Below are 5304 nucleotides of genomic sequence, written 5' to 3'. Positions count from 1 at the left end.
GCTCGCTCCGTCTGGCTGCTGTCTGTGGTCTCGGCTCAGCAGGCACTGGGGGAGGCGGGGTGGGGACACACCAGGCCGCCTCCCACCCCGTCTTTGTTCAGGGAGGGCTTCTGGAGTCTGTCATCCTGCAGGCTGCGCCTACCCCCTGCTGGGCACCTCGACCCGGGTCCCATTCCGGTCCTGACCCAGTCCTGCTCCGAGCTGTAGCAGCCCCAGAGGTGCAGGGAGTGGAGAGGGACTGGGAGCGACTTCTGCATATGATGCCAGAGAAGACCCTGAAAATAAACACAAATTCGTCCCTCTGGGGCTCTGAGACAGCTGGCCTCCCTGCCCCCTTGGGTTACTCTAACCCCTTGGGGTTCCCAGTCCAGCTTTTACCCTTTCTCGCCTGTGTCCAGGAAAAGTGGACTGAGCTGGGTTCAAATCCCAGTTCGGCCAATTCCATGTGCCCTTAGGCAGTCCCCCTAACTTCCTGTCCCTTAGTTTCCCTGTTTGTAGACTGAAGGTGATAATATCTACTTTATAGACTTGCAATGCGGATTCAGTGCGATTATGCAGGTAAAGAATTTCGGGTAGAGGTTGGCACATGCCAAGGGCTCAGTAAATAAATAACCATAGGTGCTACCCCTCTCTGAAATCGGGGCTTCCAGTCACCTCCTCCTTTCTCCACCTAATCATTCTTCCCTAGACTCTACTCACACCCTGTCCACCCCAGCAGACCCAGGCTTGGTCCCCAATGCCAAGGCCTCTGTTTGCTGTCTGGTCCCAGCCCGTTTTCCAGCTCCTGAGCTCAGGCCTGGCCTGGGGGTTAGCAGTGAGCAAGGCAGGGTGCAGGGCCGGGCCGTGGACTCAGCAGGCGGATGGGGCTCAGGGCGGAAGTGAGGGGAGCTGGCCACGTGGGCCCACAAGTCTGGGAAACTCCTTAGTGCAGCTGGGAAGCAGAGGGAAGAAGGGATGGGCCCCAAACTCACAGGCAAAGGGACACTGAGGGCGGAGCCATGAATCCTGCCAAAGCCGTCTGCCTTCTGCCATAAATCAGAGGCCACCCCTACCCCTGCCCAGGCAGGGACAAAGGTCCCCCAGCCCTCTCCCCATGCACCTTAAGAGAGGGCAGCTTCTCTCCCAGGAGTGTGGGCCCCTTACAGGGCCTGAGCAGTTGGCAGCAGGGGGAGGGGAGGCTGTGAGGCCGCCGCCGAGGCCCACAGGAGCAGCGGAAAGCCAGGAACAGCTGGCGGAAAGGAACAAGGAAGTGGCAGCTCTGTCTCCACTGTGTTAAGGAAAATGATGCCTGTTGTACGGCAGGTCCCTCGGGAGGCTGGGTGGAGGAGAGGCAAAGAGCCGCCAAGTCAAATCCTGGAGCAGATGCTTCCTGCTGGTGACCTCGGGCAAGTCGTCTAACTTCAGCAGTTACATGTTCTCGCTGTGCCATGTCGCTCTAATAGCACCCGCCTCACAGAGATCTGTGAAGGTTAAACAAATGAATGGCTGGAAAGAGCGCTCAGCATGGTACCTGGCACGTTGGCAATAACTCTTTTTTTTTTTTTTTTCTAAAACTATGGTTTCATTGATTTTTAGAGAGAGAGGAAGGGAGAGAGATGGAAAAATCAATGAGAGAGAAGCATCATCCATCGGCTGCCTCCTGCATGCACCCCTCCTGGGGATGGAGCCCCAAAACCAAGCATGTGCCCTGACCGGGAATTGAACCGGTGACCTTTTGGTTCCTGGGTCGACACTCAACTGCTGAGCTGCACCAGCCAGGCAGCCATAACTCTTAGTACTTCTCTTATGTGATCTCTACTTGTCACCCCAACCATGCAGGTGCGGGCTCGGGGGAAGCAGAGTTTGCCACTCCAAAATACATCTTTTGGGATTTGCTTATTTTAAGCTATTATTTTAAAATATATTTTATTGATTTTTTACAGAGAGGAAGGGAGAGGGATAGAGAGTTAGAAACATCGATGAGAGAGAAACATCGATCAGCCACCTCCTGCACACCTCCCACTGGGGATGTGCCCGCAACCAAGGTACATGCCCTTGACCAGAATCGAACCTGAGACCCTTCAGTCCACAGGCTGATGCTCTATCCACTGAGCCAAACCGGTCAGGGCTTAAGCTGTTTTTTTCTTTAAAAAAAACACAACAAAATACTCAGAAAGAACCTTTGAACCTCCCCCTTTACCTGTCTAAAGGAATTCCGATAAAGACCTGCCTTAAGGAAGAGAACTGTTTATTACATTAGCATCATAATATGATCTGAGTGTTGCAGGCAGGGAGGAACCTAGCTAATTCTGTTTCTTAGACTCCCCTGAGTGTCCCATTGTTCCCGGGTGGCCCTGCAATAATTTGTTTACTAAGTATTGAGCCTTCTAATCTACCTGTGAATTGCTGCTTTCCCTTTGAAGTCACAGACCCCTGCCTCCCTCTCCTTAGTCAGAATCCTATATAATAAAAGCATAATATGCAAATCAACCAAAAGGCAGACTGGTGGAGTGACCAGTCACTATGACATGCACTGACCACCAGGGGGCAGATGCTCAATGCAGGAGCTGCCCCCAGCCCGCAGGCCCCAGGCCAGCCCTAGGTGGGTGCCAGCGGGGGGACCACCACCACCCACCCCCTGCCATCGCCCCACCAGTCACTCCACAGATTGGCCCTGATCGCCAGCCAGGCCTAGGGACCCTACCTGTGCATGAATTTCATGCACCGGGCCTCTAGTAGTACATAAGCCTCAACTGCCCTGTTTGTCCTGTTCCATATTCTTAGGGAACACTCCCTGTATACATATGTGATAAATGTGGTTATTGTCTCCTGTTAATCGATCTCATGCCAGTTTGATTATTGGACCAGTCAGAAGCACTCAGAAGGTAGAAGGAAGATTCTTTCCCAACCCCACAGGCCTCTCTTCCCATTGTACAGGTGCAGAATTTAAGCCAGGGAAGCAGCTCAAAGTCACGCTGGGAATAAACCACAGAGCCTGGATTCACTGTCAGGTTCATGGGACCTCAGGGCCTGGCCAGGCCTGTCTACACTGATCCTTGGCCACCCAGGCTGGCCCCATCTTGGCATGACCTACCCGGCCTCTGAGAGGGGGTGAAGGCTCCCACTTTCAGCATATTTTGGGGTCATTCTTTCCGAGAGTCCAAGATGGAGCACTGGCCCAGGTGGCTCAGTTGGTTGGAGCATCGTCCTGCACACCAAAAGGTTGTGGGTTCGATTCCCAGTCAGGGCACATACCTAGGTTTCGGATTTGATTCCCAGTCTTGGCATGTACGGAAGGCAACCAATCGATGTTTCTCTTCCCTCTCCCCTCTCCCTTCTCTCTCTCTCAAATCAATGGGCATATCCTCCAGGGAGGATAAAACAATTAAAAAGATGGAGTGCTTGTGTCCTACTACTCCTTGTAAACTTCATCATCACCAGGAGCTTGAGCCCCCCAGTCATCCCTGGTCACTCTGACTCCCCACTACTTACTTCTCTGTGTGTCCCCCACTCTGCCCAGCCCCTCCTCCTGCCCTCCCACAGTGCCGACTTCAGCACCCCCATCCCCCCGCCTTCTCCCTGCCTTGTCAGCACCTCAGGGTGGCTGGAGAGCATGCCGCCACTTGGCTGACCAGTTTCACGTCAAATTCATGGCCACAAACCTCAGCGGACACACAATACTGCCAGAAATCCCACTCAGTTCCCTGGCAAATCCCCCCTCCCTCCTCCCGTATAACACGCCCCCACCCCTTTCTTCCCAGATGCCTCAGTGCTCCTGCCCTTACCTGTACGGTCTTGGCAAGCGACCAGCCTTTCCAAGCCCCAGCTTCCTGCCCTTTGGAACAGAGAGAATAATAGTACCCCAGCCGTGAGTGTTACAAGATTGTCTTAGGCTGGGTTCCCTGAAAGCAGAGCCTGAGACAGAGGCTTCGCGTAAGTTTATTTGGGAAGCTGATCCCAGGGAGCAGGAACGAGGGGTGGGAAGAGCAAAGCAGGGAAGGAGGGAGGGCCATCCGTGGAAGGTGGTCTGGGAGGGGCTGGCCACTGCTCTGGGCGTCTGCCTGGCCAGCCCCGCAGGACCATCTGAGACACTGACAGCGGCCGGGGCAGAGAATGAAGCACTTCCTCACCGACATCAGGGCCCATTGGTCAAGGGTGGCCCCTTGGAGCATTAGCTGCTCCCAGCTATGCATGAGTGACTGCCCGAGTGGGCTTCCCACGGTGTCCAATGCCGTGTACCCAGAGGTTCCAGAGCAAGAAGGGAGAGATTTGCAGCCGGGGCCCGCGGTGAGACGCTGCCCAGCTGCCCTGTGCACAGCGGATGCTGCCTGTGCAGAACTGGAGTAAGGTGCAGCTGAGAGGGTTTGCAGAAGAGGGGTTCAATGAATGGGACAGTGCACATAAAAAGCTTCTCACAGTGCCCGGCACATTTTAAGCATCAAAAATATATTATTATTTTTATGAACATAACCACCATCTCCTGCTCTGGCCCAACCTGAAAAGCCAACATTAACATTCTTTACCTGCAGCAGAAGGTAGAGAAGCTTCTGGAAAACTCACTCTATGAAATAAAAACCCAGGGCCCTGCGGGAAGGGTGCTATTTGGAGAGACATTTGAGGGCGGGGCCTGGAGCCCTGCACAACTCGGGGGGCGTGGTGCGCAGGGCAGCCGTTGTGGATCTGCTACAAAACTCTCCCAGCCAATGGAAGGAAGGACGCTGTCTTGAGAAGCTGCAGGAAGCTGACATGGTCTAAATATGCACTGCCCACTAGCTGCAGATGGCGATTTCTATTAAAACCAATTCGAATTAAAATTAAAAATTCAGCCCTAACCGGTTTGGCTCAGTGGATAGAGTGTCGGCCTGCAGACTCAAGGGTCCCAGGTTCGATTCCGGTCATGGGCATGTACCTTGGTTGCGGGCACATCCCCAGTGGGGAGTGTGCAGGAGGCAGCTGATCGGTGTTTCTCTCTCGTCAGTGTTTCTAACTCTCCCTCTCCCTTCCTCTCTGTAAAAAATCAATAAAAAATATTTTTTAAAAATTAAAAATTCAGATCCTCAATTGCACTAGCCATATCGCAGGTGCTGTAGCCTCACAGGGCCGCTGTGCTGGACAGTGCCGACACAACATTTCCATCATCACAGAAAGTCCTGTTGGGCTGTGCGGGTCTAAATGGTCGCGCCCCTGGAACCACCAGAGGCTTAGGAAGCTTGGAGGGATAGGAAGAGACATGGGCGGGAAGAAGAGGGAATTGCAGGCAGGAAGTCACTTTGCTCCTCCCCTTTCTCTCTCCCCCGCCTCCCCCCCCCCTCCCCAAGCTTCTTT

This window comes from Eptesicus fuscus, chromosome 14 (assembly GCF_027574615.1).
Source record: "Eptesicus fuscus isolate TK198812 chromosome 14, DD_ASM_mEF_20220401, whole genome shotgun sequence".
In the NCBI taxonomy this organism is placed as follows: domain Eukaryota; kingdom Metazoa; phylum Chordata; class Mammalia; order Chiroptera; family Vespertilionidae; genus Eptesicus; species Eptesicus fuscus.
Note: the sequence above shows the minus strand (reverse complement) of the source record.